The sequence below is a fragment of the Aotus nancymaae genome, unplaced genomic scaffold (genome assembly GCF_030222135.1).
Source record: "Aotus nancymaae isolate 86718 unplaced genomic scaffold, 86718_ANA_hifiasm-v0.15.2.pri h1tg000003l, whole genome shotgun sequence".
Classification (NCBI taxonomy): domain Eukaryota; kingdom Metazoa; phylum Chordata; class Mammalia; order Primates; family Aotidae; genus Aotus; species Aotus nancymaae.
In genome coordinates, this window is record NW_026988414.1 from 48,138,913 (window position 1) to 48,157,735 (window position 18,823).

General features: G+C 37.5%; 1 protein-coding gene across 38 annotated transcripts in view; it reads left to right on the top strand.

The window, feature by feature from the left end:
• Nucleotides 1-18,823, top strand: part of ELAVL2 (ELAV like RNA binding protein 2) — a 159,855-nt gene that overhangs the window by 52,658 nt on the left and 88,374 nt on the right. Inside the window, exon 1 of one of the 38 annotated variants that reach the window (XM_064380878.1) lies at nt 14,348-14,363. The exons of 36 other annotated variants lie outside the window; for them this stretch is intronic. The gene's annotated coding sequence lies outside the window, so the exon portion shown is untranslated. Of the gene's footprint in view, nt 1-14,347; nt 14,364-18,823 lie in introns of those variants that run through there. One more of the 38 variants, XM_064380903.1, reaches the window with a different exon arrangement.

Below are 18,823 nucleotides of genomic sequence, written 5' to 3' on the forward strand. Positions count from 1 at the left end.
CAGATTCCAAACACTTTTAGGCATTCAGAGTTCTCTATTCTTTGCCAGATGCAATGTTTACTTCATGATCTAGCCAAATAACTTTTTTTCTTGATCATGGCCCATGAATTCTTACCCCCCCAATACTTTTTATTCACTCAAGCATATCTTTATGGCAGCCCTAAATCCTACACATGGTGCCCTTTAAAAACATGTCCTCTCAGTCCCAACCTTTTACTATTTTTGTCTTTATCAATCACCCATTCCCCACCCCCCATCCTCTACACTACCAAGCATCCTTTCTGTTTTAAATTTCTAATAGCTGGCCTTTGGGGATTTTATTGAAGTGTATCTTACATGAGATTTACCAGATAACATGAAGATGACTTATACATTTCTTCATTTAGTTTGTGTTTATATTTATACTGTTCCTGTGATGTACTAGGGACTTAACGTTTTAAGATTAAAATTAATGATTTTTAGAAAGTCGTTCTCTTTTTGTAGTGCCTTTACTGGTTGCATTTTTTTTTTTTGAAAACGCTTGTGTTTTTCTTTTAAACAGGATGGAGGTTCACTTTTGGGTCTAAGTAAAAGTAGGATTTATTCTAGATTTTGGTTCATTTTTGTCTCAAATCTTAAACTCTTCAAATCCTATTGTTAGCTGCTCAGGACTCAGCTGGGCAGATGGTACCTATTGTACAAATTAGGACATTGAAGCATAAAGGTCAGGTTAATTCAACCTGTGTCCATTTAGCTAAATTGGCTACCATGTCATGCTTGTGAGTTGGACTCTGTATCAACCAGCTTTGCAGTCCATTGTCCCTGTCCTCATTCTTTATAGTTAGCTGTCTCTCAGATGCATTCTTACTATATGGAATGAGGGAAATGGGATTAAAATGAATAGATAAGCAAGCCCAAATCTATTTTCTTTAGTATATGCCATGATCCTGATACTGAATCAGTAGAATAACCTATACAAAGGACATAGGGCAAGGGCAGTTGTTCTCAGAATAACTTTTACATATTTGGGGTATTACTGTTTGTTCTGAAGAAAATTATAGAGCTATGATTAAATACCTTCTTGTGCAGGGAACTAACTCTGTACATATAGATTTGGCAATAATAGTGTCAAGGTGACCTCTAAGGATGGTAAACCCTGGATATCTTACTTATAGAGAGCCATTGCCCTGGTGAGGCTAATCATGCATCTTTGGAGTAATGACTAAGCAGCAGAATTATAATCTGGCGACTTTGTGGGTTTACCGTTAGAGAGTAAAGCTGTTTTTGCCTTTTGACAGTATTTTGCTTTCCTCAAGATGATCTCAGCTTTCATTAAGATTTCATCTGACTAAAAAGATTGATTTTTGAGTAGGTGAGAGTCCTTTTATGTGATGTCTCAAAGGATAGAGTATGGGTCAAATCGCTCTTCAAATGGATGGTAATTGTGAGGAAGAGGCTTTTTAAATGGAGATCGCAAGTTATCCAAAGCTTATTAGAACTAAGAGCTTTTATATGTAATAAGCTTTCACATTTGTAAATAACAGGAACTGTAATAACCCAGTGAAAGCCCCCATAACCAGGGCTTGAACCAGAGTTACATGTTAACATTGATCATCCTTCTGACTCTAATGTTTTGTACTAGGACCTAGAAAGTTCATCATTTGCCTTTTGGTTTAATTCTACCTTGAGTTGCTGAAGTATTTTACTGTTCAAAGTTTTGTTTCTCATAAAAATTAAGACTCAATCAAAGGTCAAAGGACCAAAAATGGTTACACTTTCTTTTCATGATATTCCAAAATCTGGTGGGAAACCATATTGATCAAGTAAGTCATTTAAACATCCACTTGTGTTTTTTTCCCTGGTTTGTAAGGAGGTGGGGGTGCTGCAGAGCAGGCTGTGAAGAGGAGTCAGTATTATTAAAAATTGTTTAGCTCTTGGAAATTATTTTCTGGAAGTGCTAAATAGCAATAAAATCAGCTTTCAGGGAGGAGACACATTGCCATTAAATGTCTTGTTTTTGTCTGAGCTTTTTGATGAAGAAAGAAATATTCATTCTTATATATGCGGAATCTTGAGATTTTAAATTCCATTTTAATAGTGGCAACTTAAAATTTCTTCTCTGTAAGAGGTTTTGTTTTTTATGACAGTTGTATTTTTTGAGGCATTTTATATATTAATGACTATGGACATAGTATTTTCCAGTACTTAAAATGCTGTTTTCTTCATTTCTTTATTTTTTATTGATTTATTTTTCTTTGAGGCGGAGTCTTGCTCTGCCTTGCTCAGGCCGGAGAGCAGTGGAGCAATCTTGGCTCACTGCAGCCTCCACCTCCTGGGTTCAAGCGATTCTACTGTCTCAGCTTCCCAAGTAGCTGGAACTACAGATGTGTGCCACCACACCCGATTAATTTTGTATTTTAATAGAGATGGGGTTTTACCATGGTGACCAGGCTGGTTTCCAATTCCTGACCTCAGGTGATGCACCCACCTTGGCCTGCCAGAAGGCTAAGATTACAGGCTTGAGCCACTGTGCCCAGCATTTTCTCTATTTCTTAAATAGTCACTGGCAGGATCTTAGGTTCTTAGGGAATCTTGTACAAAATATAAGCAAACTACCCACTTAATTATAACGAGCCTGTGGTCTGTAAAACTAGGGACTTAGTTTTGCAAAGCTGTTAACTTTGAAAATACCACTTAGAAATGTGTTTTTTTATTTTAATGTCTAAGGAGCAGTAATATTATTTTACTTCTTTGGTTTGTATTGATAGCAGTTGATCAAAATTTATTATAAGGCATGTATACAGATGTTTTCTAGGTTTGCATAAGATAAAATAAGGGGGGAAATTTGGTTAAAGCAGTGTTAATCTTTTTTAGCATTAGTTAAATTTTATTTGTTTAGGAGCTGCATATACCTAATGTGTATGTTTCTGGCTCTCTACTTACTATTAAGAGAAGATGGAACCGTTAACGCTGACTCTGCCATATTTTATCTGTATTCCATTGCTCAGGAAATCTTTCCAGGTTATGTGGAGCATTGCCAAGTGGTTGGTGTACTGTCTCTGAAATGATTAGAGTGGTTTACCCACACAAATTTTAAAATGATTTTCCTAAACATTAAAGATTGATTTATACTAGCTTTGTGTAACTTTAATAATTACTCTGTTTTGACTAATGTAGTTATTTGATGTGAAAATGGTTGATACTTTGCAATTCTCAAATTCTAGGAATGTTTAAAACTGAATGTATCTTATTAAGCCTTGAATTTGAAAAAGCGGGGCTATCTATCCAGTATGGATTAGAATATATCTTTTCACTCCTTAAGAAAAATTGTCCTCAGAAGCTTTTAGGAACTCTGGCAGGACAGCTTGCCTTTTCTCCTGCAAGAGGCCTGCTGTACATGTGTTTAATAGTCAATCTGTTGTAGAAAGTGGGTGGTTCTTTTCCCCTCTTGAGGGGAAGCTGATGGCCCAGCCCTTTTGGGCACTCAGTGTTCCAGGAAAGTGTCACTAAAGTCCCTGAATGTTATACTATCAATTTACTTCTGATTCCAGACCCTGATTGTAGATGTGCTTGGTGTCATTTCTCTGCCCTGCTACCCCTAAGTTAGAAGGGGAAAGATAAGCTTATGAAGCAGCTTGAATGCTCTTGGTGTGCTAGTGACATTAGAGTATCTCTGGATACTGCTGACTGCAGTGCCCTTTGATTTAGATCAGAGTGATGAAAGAACTAGAGCTCTTCTAGAATTTTAAGTCTCCATTCTGGTTGGGTTTCTACATAAAGAGATGACCCCATATAGGTGGACTCATTGGTGGACCTTACAAATGGCTGTAGGATACAGTGCATGCTAAGTTACCAGGAAAGAGCTCTTGGAGGACCATTTTTAAAGGGGTAAGCAGAATTTATTAGAGAAGGTAAGCAAAACTAACCATGAAAAACATGTGTGTAAATTGGAACTAGTGAGGAGAAGATGATAAGTGGAGAAAATAGTTATAAAAGTTTGGTGGTGGAAAGTCCACTGAATGGGGCAGAGGCTATTTTGGGGGCATATAAAAATCAAGAGCCAGGTATTCAGTTTGTTGGAAATCTTAGTATGTTACTGTGTTTTGTCACTCACATGATGAAAATCAATAAGGATACAGTATAGGTTATGAAGTTCAGTTATGCTTCTAAAGAGTGTTAAAGAGGCTTGTTAAGATGTTCTTTGGAGGATTGATAAGGGAGGGGATGGTTGAAAATTGGGAAAATCTGAGACTATTAGTTTTGTTGCTGGGATTTAGGTGGTAGCTTTAGGAATAAAGTTGAGTGAGAGAAGAACTGATTGAACTCAGATCAAATCTGTGTGTCTTTCATGGTCTCTAGACCTTATGGTCTCTAGACCTTATTTCATAATCAAATCTTTCATGGTCTCTAGACCTTATGCCGTGCTTAGGATGTTAATATTTAGAGAAGATGAGACCCTCTGAAAACTGAATTTCATTTGTGTCAGATCTTCCCATTTTCTATTTATATGGAGCTGAAATTGGTACCATCCTTCAGGTATTGTGTAAGTACCTGGCATGATTTGGTGGGGCTAAAAACCTATTAGAATCAGTATGTGGCAGAGCAGTATTTTGGGGCAGAAGGTTTTGCCATAAAACTTTACACAATCACAACCCTTTGTGATTGTGTAATGTTGTTCAGAACTTCTTTCTTCCAGCTGCCATTTAGAAAGGAAATAAGCAGAGAGGACATTCCAAATTGTCACAACAATAAGAATAAAAGCGAGGAAGTAGGCCAGGCAGTGGTGCCTCACTCCTGTAATCCCAGTGCTTTGGGAGACCTAGTGGGGCAGGATTGCTTGAGGCCAGGAGTTAAAGACTAGTCTCAGCAACATAGTGAGACCCTGTCTCTACAAAAATTAAAAAAAAAAAAAAAATAGCTGGGTGTGGTGACATATGCCTGTAGTCCCAGATACTTGGGAGGCTGAGGGAGGAGGACTGTTTGAGCTTAGGAGTTTGAGGCCATAGCGAGCTATGGCCATACCACTGTACTCCAGCCTGGGCGACAGAGTGAGAACCTGTGAATAAAAAAAAAAAAAAAAAAAAAAAAAATATATATATATATATATATATATATATATGAAAAAAGGAAGGAAATAAAAGAATGCGACAGATTCAGATGATAGTTGTGGGTTGTTTTGACCTTATGCAGAGTTTTGGCTTGAGAAGCTGGGAGAAAACATTAGGGAGGATTAGAAATATGAAAAGGCCTTTGAATGAAGGTCTGTATGTATATAATTGATGGTATTAGAGTAGGCGATAGCATGAGATGTTCTTGGGAAGTTGAAGCTAGCCATTGTATAAAGATCAGAATGTTGGAGGAGGAGACAGATTTGAAGTAGCATATATGATGGTAAAGGCTTGCCTTGGTGTCATGGGAATTGGAGGATGAAGGGTAGATACTGGTAGACACTTATTTTAGTGAAGATAAATTAGCAGTTATGGATAGCTGACAGTGTTGATTCAAAAGTGAGGGGCATGGTTCAGTGGCTACAAGAAGGCTCTCCAACTTATGATGGGGCTTATGTCCTGATAAACCCATCTTTAAGTTAAGTTGAAGATATCAGAAGTATAAAACACATTTAATATACTTAACCTGCTGAATATCATAGCTTAGCCTAGCCTGCCTTAAATCTTCTTAGAACACTTGCATTAGCCTATAATTGGGTAAAACCATCTAACACAAAGCCTATTTTATAATAAAAGTGTTGAATATTTCATGTAACTTACTGAATACTGAAAGTGAAAAACAGAACGGTTGTAATAGTTACTTGAAGTACTGTTTGTACTGAATGTGTATCGATTGTGCACCATTGCAAAGTTTAAAAACTGTTAAAGTCAAACCATGTAAGTTGGGGACTATCTGTTTACCTAAGGTTCAGATTCCAGGAAAAGATTGGGTGGCAGCAGTCTGAAGTAAAGGCAACTGAGAGATTAAGAATTGGTGTGGGGGTTGTATTAGTTGCTTGGGCTGCCATTACAGAATACCACAGGCTGGGTAGCATAAACAATAGAAATGTAGTTTTTCATGGTTCTGGAGGCTGCAAGACCTCCAGAGGTGTTCGGGCGAGACCTCTCAGGCTTGCAGAAGGCCACCTCACTGTGACCTCACTTAGCTTTTACTCTAGGTATGTAAAGAAGGAGAAATCACTGGTGTCTCTTCCTTTTCTTATATGGACACCAATCCTATCAGATTAGGGCCTTACACTTATGACCTCATTTAACCTTAATTATTTACTTATGACCTCCTTTAACTGCTTTAATTATTTCCTGAAATAATTGAGGAAATAGTGAAAAACAAAATGATTGTGTAGTTACTTGAATTACTGTTTCTACTGAAACTATTGAACTGCACAACCCTATGTTCAAATATAGTCACATTGGAGATTATAGCTTCAACATGTTTATTTTGGGAGATACAGTTCAGTTCTATAACAGGGGTAAGGGTATTTAATTTCTCCAGAGATTAACAGAAATGATTATTTTCTCCTGAATTTCTGATCTACAGTTTGTTTTTCATTGCAAAAGGGAAATACTTTCTCATCTTTATGATTGGTCAAGACTCCTTGCTCCCACCCCAGCGATTAGCATTTGCCATTTTCAGCCTGGAGATTTCTTTTCCATTTACCCTGTCTGTACAGCAGTTTCTGACCACCTCTGCCGTTTAAAGTTGAGTTTTGACAATTGATATACAATTGATTTCTTCTCTAACCTCTTCAGTTTTATAGTTTGACCTCTTGTTACATACTGCTTTTAAAGGTACCATGCTTATTCTTTAAGAGCCACTTAAACAGAACATATATTTAGAAGACACGATGCTTTTGCCACAAATGTCAGGTGGGTCTTGGCAGTGTTTTCATAGAGTGTCTGCTGGTGTCTGCAGCTCTGAGACTCTAGGCACTCTCTACTTAGAGAACATGTAGAGGTTAAGTGATCATCAGGAGACCCGCAGTGTTTGTGTTGGAAATGCTAAGAGATGTGAGGTTTTGGATGTTTTGTATATGTTGTTCTGTGTACTTATTTAAAGCAGGCATCCTCAAGTCACAACTTAATGAGGTTCCTGCTAACAGGAAAATCACCAGGGGAACCCTAATACATAAAACATAAAATTACAGTTCTGGGATGAATGGCTAATGCCTAGTTACATTAGCTAGTCAGTTTGTAATTAATGGCTCCAGCCTAATTTTGCTGTGTCTATTCAAGGTAATCATCAGAGATCTAAACCTTTAACTTTTTCTTGAGGGATTGCAGTGAGCCTTTTAGCTTTCTTTACATTGAGGTTTATGGGTGATAGTGAGATGAAATGAAGGATATTATTTCAGTTCCTTCAGGTTTTTAATGTAGCCTCATTTTATTTGAAAGTTAATTCCCAGAACAGCTGATAGGCCTGTAATTAATCCTAAGTAGAAAATCTATTCCAAAGCAGAAAATACATTTTGACTTTACCTGTGCAGTCCCAGAATGGGTAAGGGGGTATCTGGGTCTCTGATAATGTAGATTTAAGTGGTTTGGTTAAAATATCTACTGTCCTTTCATCTAAGCCAGCATTTCCATATATTTTTGTGGTCTGCCCCCCCCCCCGCCTCCCCCGCTTTTTTTCCGTAGAATTAAACCGTAGAAGTTTAATTCAAGATTTTCTGTCTCATATCTCCCTGGTATTTATTACACCTGTTAGATCTTTTATGGTGGTCCTCTAACCAAAGAATGATTTAGAAGAAAATTTGTCATTTGTTGAAAGGGTTTTTTCTTTTTTTCCTTTTTACTATCAACTGTCATTTTGTATGTATCTTAATGGATTATTCAAACATTTATAGCCCTTTGAAAACTTTGGTTTCGGGCATTAGAAAATAATGTAGTTTAGGAACATGGTTTACCCCTTACCTCTGAGTGTCCTAACTCTATACATTCAGGAAAGGGTTTAAAGAGCATAGAACACTTAAAAACTTCAAATATGTCTTCTCATTTATAAATGATATTTAGTAAAGGCTTGAAAGATAAGAAGCTAACTCTTTTACAATACTCTATTCCTCCTGCCTCCCTTTAAGAATGTTTATTTTCTTTTCTGGGGAAAGGGAGATATGTGATAGCTTGTATAGTATGATACATTATTTAGGAAGCAATTTCTTGCTATTCAGATTGTGGGTTTCAGGATCATTTAGCTAAAAGATTACCTACTGAGTGTGTGGAAGTCATCTTAAGACAAAATAAGGTTTGCGAAAATGAAAGTTGAATAGGAAGTTTTGCAGATGACCAAGCTTTATCATTCGGCAGGTGTCAGATTTTAAGTTGAGTAGATTCTTTTGAGTAATAATTAAAAGTTTTACCGAATTCTATTACAATATTTAACTGTTTTCTAAATACTAGGCCCCAAGAATTCAGTTGAAGACACATACACATTTTAATATATTATTTTGTATATATATTATATAAATTTAATATATCACTTAATATATATATTCACTATTTGTGAAATAACAGTCACTTCAGTAGGGGTAGGGAACATACACTCCACCTTACTATTTAGGAAAAATTCAATTTCAGTGGCTGTATCTGGTGTCTGGGCACTAGCCTAGACTGATGATGTGTAGAGGGTTACTGAAAATAGGAAGTGAATAAGCAGGCCAAACTGATTCCTCATTTAATGAGTCTTTAACAGGACCATCTAAAGTTTTAATGGTAAGAAAGAAAAAATTGGGGGACTGTATTCTTACACTGCTTTCTATAAGAATGCAGAAGCTCTTGGTCTCTCTTTTTTTTTTTTTTTTGGATGACAATAGTTCCCGTCTTATCAGCAGTTTGGCTTTCCATGATTTCCTTTATCTGCAGTCAGCTGTAGCTCACAAATATTAAATGGAAAATTCCAGGCATAAACAATTCACAAGTTTTACATTGCGTGTCCTTCTGAGTGGTGTGATGTACCCTCTTGCTGGCTGGTCAGGATGTGAATCCTCCATTTGTCTAGTGTATCCATGCTGTTAGTCGCTTAGTGTAGCCATCTCGGTTATCAGATTGACTGTTGAGGTATTGCACTACTTGTGTTCAAGTAACCCTTCTTTTACTTACAGTGTTCCCAAAGCACAAGAGTAGTGATGCTGGCAATTCTGATATGTCAAAGAGAAGATGTGAAAGTTCTCCGTGTTCCCTTTAAGTGAAAAGGTGAAAGTTCCAGACTTAAAGAAAACCAAATCTGCTGAGAGATTACATATACGTGACTTTTATTACAGTGTACTGCTACAACGATTCTGTTATTGTTAATATCTTACTAGGCTTAGTTTATAAGTTAAACTTTATCATAGGTATGTGAAGGAAAAACCGTGGTATTGGTCAGTACTATCTGAAATTTTAGGCATCCATTGGGGCTCTAAGGGGGACTGCCATATCTCATATATTTCTTCCATTAACTGAATGAGATGATTATTTTCTCTATTTCCTAAATGAGGAAATCAAGACGTAGGATGGCAAATGCTAGAAGGGATCACCATAGAGTTGATGGTTGTAACTACTGGGCTACATCGATTGCTCAGCAAGCCCTGCTTATTGTCGCTCACTTCTTATATTTTGTATCACGGTCCATTGGCTTTAGGTTAGTCAACTGTCATTTGTTCCTTGTTTTCCTAGTTCATACCCATTTTTTACATTAGTCATAAAAGTAATTTCGTGCTCCCTTCTTACCTATAGTCTTTAAATACACACACACACACACACACACATATATATTTTTTTTGAGACAGAGTCTTGCTCTCTCACCCAGGCTGAAATGCAATGGCGGAATCCCTGCTCACTGCAACCTCCGCCTCCTGGGTTCTAGCAATTCTCCTGCCTCAGCTTCCTAAGTAGCTAGGATTACAGGCATGCACCACCATGCCCAGCTAATTTTTGTATTTTTAGTAGAAACAGGGTTTCACCATGTCGGCCAGGCTGGTCTGGAACTCTTGACCTCAGGTGATCTCTCAGCCTCAGCCTCCCAAAGTGCTGGGATTACAGGCATGAGCCCACCACGCCCAACATCTTTAAAGAGATTTTCTAACGTGTACTTTGTTCTTTTGGCAAAATGATTCCAACCTATTTTTTTCTGTCTTTTTTAATCACCACTTGGAGTAAAGCATGTGTTCAGGCTTTCCCTGAACTTACTCTGGATCAGCTCTGCTTCAGAACCTCCACTATTTTTGAACTTCTGTTTCTCTCCTAAAAGTTGGATGACTTCCCCAGTCTCTTGATTATTTGACTCTTGTCTGTTCAGCACGACCCAGCTGATAGTCCACTTGTCTTATGAAGGTCTTTTACAGTGGCTTTCAACCTTGCCTGCAGATAAGAATCATATCAGGTGCTTATAAAAATGCCAGTATCTGGGCCCTTAAGAGAGATTCTTGTTTAATTGGTCTGGGGTGAAGCAAGATGTTGGTTATTTAAGCTGCTTCATTGATGTGTGGTGCAAAGAGCATGGACTTTGGAGTTTGTTAGACCCAAATTGGCAAGTTTTGTGAGTTCTGGACAAGTTAATCTTTTTTTTTCAAGCCTATTTCCTCTTTTTTAAAAATACGGATGAGGCCAGTGTGGTGGCTCACACCTGTAATACCAGCACTTTAGGAGGCCGAGGTGGTTGGATCACCTGAGGTTAGGAGTTCAAGACCAGCCTGGCCAACATGGTGAAATCTCATCTCTACAAAAAATACAAAAATCAGCTTGGTGTGGTGGCAGGTGCTTGTAATCCTAGCTACTTGGGAATCTGAGGCAGGAGAATCTCTTCAACATGGAAGGCGGATGTTGCAGTGAGCTGAGAGCGTGCCATTGCACTCCAGCCTGGGTAGCAAGAGCAAAACTCAGTCTCAAAAAAATAACTAAAAAATAAACCGAGAAAAATATGGATGAAATGACCCTTTTTATTAAGTTGTTAGGATCACATGGCAGAATATGCCCCTTAAAAGCTCTTAGAGCATGGCCTAGCACATCTTAATAGCTGTCTTCTTACCCTATCCAGCAATGTTGTCTCCTTTTCCAAATGCCCATATTCTTTCTCACATTTACCATATATCTGTTGCCCTTTCCTTATGTTTGAATTCATGTCTTTCTCATTAAAATTTATTTACAGGTCCAAGTTCCTCAATAATGTTTTGTTTTATTGTGCACTTAAATAAAAATGTATCTTTTACAATATATTAGACATGAAAAACTTCCAAAGAGAAATAGAGAAATAGCATCAGAACTTCTTGGAATAGAAAAATAAACTGGGTCATGTGGGTGTCACTTTAAAATTTCAGTGGCTTAGATTTTTAAAAGGCTTTCCTTTCTCTTTTTTTTTTGCCACTAAAGTCTGTTACTGAGACAACTGCAAGTTTCCTGCTTATATACTTTTTGAACACTAATGTCTTAGTTTTTTGTCTTAATAGGCTCCTGGTCCTATCTTTACCTTGAAGTTTAATATTTTCCTCCAAGCTTCTTACAGCTTCAGGGTAACTTTCTGAGTGATATATTCTATCTCCAGTAATAAAGGGCAGATCAACAGTAGTTGAAAGGGATAACTGTCTTTCTATTTTTAAAAGGTACATTTTTATTGAACTGCATTTTTTTTTTTTTTAAAGAGTGAAAGAGACTCTCGCCCTCAACTTTCATTGTTACTCTTCTGATAGATCAGTAATCATCTTTGGGTTGTCATCATTTTAGTAGCTCAGGGTCCATGTATATTTCTAAATCATTCATGTCCTGTAAATTTCAGTATGAAATAAGCATTCATTGGTTCCTTGCCTGGATAGTCTGAGTAAGCCTGTATAGTTTATCTCAGTATAAATTAGATCTTATTACCTACATCATTTTGATAAACTTAGGTATTATGATTATAATTTTTTTAAAGTTCTCCTTGACTTTCCTGGTATGTAACAGAATTTTGTTTTTAAACTGCTTTTCTATGTTACTTTTTTGATAATAGTGCACATGATGTGGGCTTTCACAGCATTTCTTCTGGAAGGTGAGTTTTCTTCATTGTTAACTGAGATAAATGCCCTGCATCTATCACAGATGTTTCTAATGTCCTTGGAAAGACTTAGAAGTCTCTCAAGTTCAGGTAGCTTGAGACAGTGTACAAAATAGAATGTAGCATCAGTGAAGACCAGTCAGGACTGTTTTTTCAGTAGATCACTATTCCAGATGACCTCATACTGACCTTCAAGTACCCAAAAGTCTGGAATTCTTAGTTTGCTATCTATTCTTTGGGACTGTAAATTCAGTGAAAAGGTTGAGATAATTTATTTTTTGAGCGGGACCCAGTGTCTCCTCCTCTATGAAGAATTCCTCAAACCAATTAACTACTTTTCCCATTGTGTGTCATCTCCAGTTTGGATCTCTTATTCTGCTCAGACTGGAACTGGTCATAAGCTTCAGGAATACCTGTTTACAGGTTGACACAGACTTGGAGCAGCTGCTCATTGGTAAAATAGGTCTAGATTTCTATGTTATAATGATTAGTACTCATACTGGGAGTTTTGGGTTAACAGACATGAGACAGTGAGGATTCAGCTATAGTGGCTTCAATTTGAAGGGGATTTCCCCCCCTTGTTATTTTCATTTTCACACTATCCTTAAAGTAATGCAAAGTTTAGAAGATACATGATTAAAAATGCTTCATTTTGCCTATATTTGACTTGTAAGCGCAGCTGTGATAACTAAAAGATCATAAGTCCGTTTTTGTCCTTGAGGACACTGAATTAAACTCATCAACATTCTGATTTTATAATATGCTTTGGTCTGTGTGTGGGTTCTTATTTGGCTGCTGAAGAACATTCAATTGTGTGAACTTGTATGACTTTTTAATCTTCTTATCTTTCTTGTTCATCTTCCTTGATAAACAGTTTTCATTTCTTGCGCTTTGATGAACAGTGCTGCTGTGAATTCTGTTAGTGCCTCCACCTACTGCCTCAACCCTCTCTGTAACAGTTGTTCCTTGATACATGTATTTCTCAGGGAAGTACAATAAGAAATAAAACTGCACATTGTGGGAGGGGACTAATAAGTTTGTCAATTTTGTTTTGCCAAGGAGAGAGGCATTTAAGACGGTCTGACACATTATCTGTTATCACTGTCATTTCCTGGTTGCTTAGATGCCCCAAAGAAGGACACACATAACTTCACAAGAAAAATAGAATATATTTCACTTTACAAAAAACTCATTGTATTTCTTACTTTGCCTGAAACCAAATAAAAATCCACAATGTCTAGTGGAGTGCTTGGCATTTAGGCCCAAGTCTACTTATTTTTCCCTATAGATATTAAGTGTTTCTTGTACATGATCAATTTACTGAATTCTGACATTCCAAATAAATTCTGATTAAAAAGTTAACTGGCAGTGTGATGTAATGGGAGTTACAGGTCGTGCCCCACTTCTGCACCTACCTAGTTCACAAACACTGAGCCAGTCTCTGAATTTCATTTCCTTCATTTGAAAAAAGGAACTGTTGAGCACAGATGGGTTTCAAGATCTCTATAGCTTAAGTTTTATGCATAATTGTAAAATTCTCCCTGCTGGGTTCCACATACTGCATGTAATTGTATCCCTAGGATGAGATTCCTCAGGGTACAGGTGTCTTATTCATCAGTCCCTCTGCCCCCCACACTATCTAGTATGTGTGTGGCACCATCCTCTACCTTCCAAAGACCAAAATATTACATATATCTAATCATGTTTATCTTTAGGTCTCAGCTTAAATGTCACTTAATCTGCAGAAGGCTTTTCTTCTGATTACTGTCCTAGTTTTTTATTTCTACAGCATCCTTTTTTCCTTCATGGCATGAACTGCAGTTCTAAACACTAGCTTTATCTTTTGGCTTGTTTAGTATCTCTTCCACTAAGTTCCCTTAGTACCTGTCTTGTTTATGCTATAGTCTCTGTGCCCAGCACAGTGTTGGGCACATAGGAGGCATTTTTAGAATGATGGCAGCTATGTGTACTTCGCCCTCTGTTTGAACCTAGACAACAGAGAGCCTAGTCCACATGCCCTATCTCTGTTCGGAGCCTGATTTTTTCTCTGTCATCCAGATATAATCCCTCCTTCTCACACTTACCAGATTGTGTCCTGTGTTGTGATTCTCCCATGTGTTCCCTTCTTTGCTTAGACAGTAAGTGGGAACTCCTTATCTGAGTCATCTTGAATATCCAGCACAGTGCCCTGCACATAGGATTTGCATATTAGAATGAATGCAGATGTCTGTCCTTCAAATGTGTTGATATTTGAGGCATATCTTTTTTTTTCTGTGTCCTTTTAGCAGTGACTAAAGCCTTATTTGAGAGCTCCATCTCCAAGAATTCCTGATGACTTTATTCAATAATGAACCTCGTATACTTCCTGCCCTTTTGAGGTATGAGTTTGTGTGATGCATAGAAAATAAAGTGGGCTCTCAATCTAGCCCAGTATTTACCAGTTAATATCTTGGGATATCTGCAGACTCAGCTGAGCTCTCAAATGGGAGAGGGGGTGAAGGTGCAATGAACAACCGAGATAAGAAGCTAGGATTGGAAAGAAAGGGCCTATCAGATAAATTTGACCTCCTTCCTGGATTTTCTCTTCAGCTTACTTCTTGTGCCCTACAGTCTCCATCTTCAGCTACACTTCTACATTGTGTCCAAGTCTATTTACCAAACCTTGGTGGTGGTCAAGCAGGCTGATAAATAGTTTATTAATAATTTGAGGTAGAATTGCCTCATTGGCAGAATATACCAAGAAGTATTTGGGCATACAAAGTGGTTTTTTTTTTTTGGTATGAGATGGAACATACACTAATTGTCTTCAGGCTTAATCTTAGTTCATAGTTGCATCTCTTTAAAATGGCTTAATCTCTTACATGTGAGCGTTTTTGTTTTGTTTTGTTTTTTGAGACAGAGTCCTGCTCTGTCGTCCAGTCTGGAGTGTGGTGGCAGGATCTTGGCTTACTGCAACCTCTGCCTCCCAGGCTCAAGTGATTCTCGTGCCTCAGCCTCCTTAGTAGCTGGGATTACAGGTGTGAGCTACCACAGCCAGTTAATTTTTGTACTTTTAGTGGAGACAGGGTTTCACCATGTTGTCCAGACTGTTGCATGTTTTTAAGAATGCTAAGACTCTGTGTTAAACACTATGCTATAGCCTCTGAGCAAATGCCCACCATGTACTTTGATTTTGAATTTTTTAGGAATATCTATAGTGTATGATTCTTTTTTTTTTTTTAAATAGTGTATGATTCTTAAATTATCAACTAAACATCATTGTCTGTTGAGTAAAAACGTGTTTTGACTTGGTTATCTGCTTAGACATTTTTATGTTAAAGAATCTTCTTGGTCGAGCATGGTGATGCCTCATGCCTGTAATTCCAGCGCTTTGAGGGGCCGAGGTGGGAGGATGGTTTGAGACCAGACTGAGCAATGTTGGCAAGACCTTATCTCTACAAAAGATTTAAAAAATTAGCAGGGTGTGGTGGCATGTACCTGTGGTCCCAGCTACTCAAGAGGCTGAGGTGGGAGGATCCCTTGAGCCCAGGAGACTGCAGTGAGCTGTGATCACACCACTGTACTCCAGCTTGGGTGGTGAGTTAGACCCTGTCTTCAAAAAAAAAAACAAAAAAAAAAACCTTTTAAGTACTCTATTCTGCTGTATGCTATGGTGGCTTAAATATTTGACACTTGGAATGTAGTATATTGTAGAGTTCCTGATCTGCTTGGTGAAAAAAAATGATCTTTTGAGGGAAAGAAGAAAGCAAAGCTGGGGGTGTGTGTCTGTGTGTTTCTTTGACCACTAATTTGAATTTCTCAGGTTGCGGTGATAATGGCAGCTTGACCTTACCATAAATTAAGAGATGTGTTTATAGGAGAGCATGAAAGCAGAAAACAGTTCTCAAGAAGGTTAGTACCTTGAGAACAATACCCTACTTTGTATAGTGTCTGAAATTTTTTATAAGACATTCTTTTATCTGTAATTTATTATAACTTCTTTTAATAAGCCTATTTGCTAGCAGAGTGAGAAAAATCTGTTCGTAATAGAGGAGGGAAGTTATGAAGGTGAAAAACTTGCTGAGGGTCACAGAACCACTAAGAAACAGATTTAGGACTAGCAGTCATTGTCTTTGGACTTTATGTGGGCTTTTACCTTCATTTTGGTTTTTTTTTTTTTTCTTCTTCTTCTTCTTCCATATCCTTGTTAGTTTGTTAGCCTGGGACTTGAGAATGAGATAATTGCCTCTCTGAGGCCACTCCTAACCTTCACTCTGCTTTATGTGAAATCTTTAATTTGTTCCAAATTTCCTGAATGCTACACAGTGTTTTGACTTGTCCTTTCTTAGCCTTAAATTACCTGGCCATGTCTTAACTCTCCTGAAGAACTGAACTGAAATTTTCATTTTAATATAAATTAATGCCTTAGCTTCTGATGTTTTAGATATGAAAAATAGTGCCTGTGTTTTGGGTGTTGCTGTGTATTATACATGATCATTTGATTTGAGTTTAGACCAGTCAAATATGCTTATTTCTGTAACCTTGGCCATTAATGAAGCATATAAAAAGAATGTTGGTGATAGCCAACATAGTTATGGATGTGAGCTAAGAAGTGTGTTTGTCTTACCAAGGTCACAGTAAATTGACTACAAATATCATAAGAAAATGACTATAAAAAGACTTATCAGTCTTGTAAACTTTGATCAAATTGAAAATATGCTTAGAAAGCAGTTTTCCAAGTTTATTAAGTTGGAAATTTATCTTAAGAGTTAATTAATAACACCTGAATGTCAAGGGGGACCCATAAACACTTTTTAGTGTTTATATTTACGTAAAATGTGAGAGCTTCACATTCTATTTAGAAAGTTCTCTATTGTGAGACTGCTTTCTTATTTTTGAATCTCATGCACTAGATCAGGAAACAAGTATAAAATGACTATTATAATTTATTATTATTTAATACCAATTGCGGGGTCTGTTCTCAGTTCAAAATGTTTTATAATACAGCCCTGGAAAAAGAGAATCAACCTAAGTTATGTGTGGGTGATATGCTCTGCAGATATAGGAAGCCATACTTCACTTATAATGGAGACTGGACTTGGAAGTTCATGAGGTTTTTTTTTTTTTTTTTTTTTTTAGGAAAATTACCACAGATTCTGGAAAAAAAAAAAAGCCAATACCATTAACATAATACTCTGCAACCTTAAAGGTTTGCAGTTGGTAGGGAATACTTAAATGTGCCCTATAAAACTCCCAATTTTGGAATTGCTCCAGCTTTTTATTTTTAGGTATGGCTTTTGGTTAATGAGAAGAGTTGAAAAGTATAGTTTCTCCTGGTCTCTGCCTGAAATCACAGAAACTTTCCACACTGTGAAAGTTCAGGGGATTCTGGGAGACCGTCCTTATGAATTGGGTGGTGGTGTCTCCTCCTCTTTGTTCAGGCCTCTTTTTCTAGAGAATAGGAAAGAATGGTGAGTTGATTACCTTCAGATTTTAACCAAACTGTAATTGCTCTGATATTGTCAAATGCACCTAGGGACAGTCTTCTTGCATTAATTTGAAAACTTATACAGGAAACAAAATAGCAGCTTTGGAGGCATGGAAGAATGCATTAGTTTCTGAGTCTAAGGAAGCCAGAAGGAAGCCCGCCCACCCACTCTCTAGCTTTTATATTCCCTCAGCCACCTCCCAGATCTTCCATTCCAGTGCTATAAATAGCCAGTGTTTAGGCAGGGCTTTGCTTTCTTGTCTTGCCTTTAAAGACTTTCTGCAGGCCCTGGAATTGCCTTTGTTCCTCTGCCTGCCCATTTTGCCAATGTGAAGCAGGTTTTCATGGGAATATATTGGGGTAAACCAAAGGCAGCAGAAAAAGTGTGAGTAAGACCTCTTATTTACACTTCAGTTCCTTTCCTACTTCCTGTTTTACCTCTGAAATACAGTTTGTGGTGTGTCATGAGATAGTTTTTAGAGTGTTAACCTGGAAATTTAATGTCAAATCAAGGGCTTCTGGTATAATGCCAGGTGATTTTTATCTTTTTTGTGTGCTCTCCTACTCACTGCCCCATCCTGAGGATAAAGCACTTAATACTCCCTTCTTTCTCATAGCAAAATCTTTGATTAGGTTTGCATTAACTTTCTCCTCAACCCGGGAAGGGACAGGATATACCTAATTCTTTGTGGACAAGATGGCTTTCTAATCCACATCCAAAGTAGCATAAACAGGCCAAAATGAGTCTCATTTAGAGTGCTTTGAATGTCTGTGGCAGTCATATTAGAATGTTTAGTAACACAGACTTGATGCTTTTTTGCCTCATTTTTTGTTATGCATATTCATGATAATATTTTCACAGATGATTAGGTCTACAGTTAAAGAGCCTCAGTTTAGATGACCTTGGAAACATCCTCCCTCCCCAGTCCTCTGGCATTCTGAACCTCTCCATCATGGTAGAAAAGCATATACTCTTTCGCACATTGGACATTTAGGCTATGATATTCTTTTACTTAAAATCCAGCCATTGCAGGGGCCAGGGCATTAAGGCTGTATTGGAAGAGCTGGAAAGAAGGAGCCCCATTTATAGGGCAACCTGCTGGCTAGTAGCTCTGGGAATGTGGACTCTTGCCAAACTTTTATTATTATTATTTTTAGAGAAATCAGAAATCTATTTTTATAAATGTGAAATTGCTTACATTGGTGAAATTTTAAATGTTGAGAACTACTGATTTTTTTTTAAAGGACATTGGAGAGACCATATAACATATTTTCAGACTTAATCTACCCTCTAGCTGCCAGTCAGAACTTTGGCCTGGAGGTTGAGGAGTGTTGTAGGTCTGCTGGTTTCTGTCTATCCATTTCCTTTGT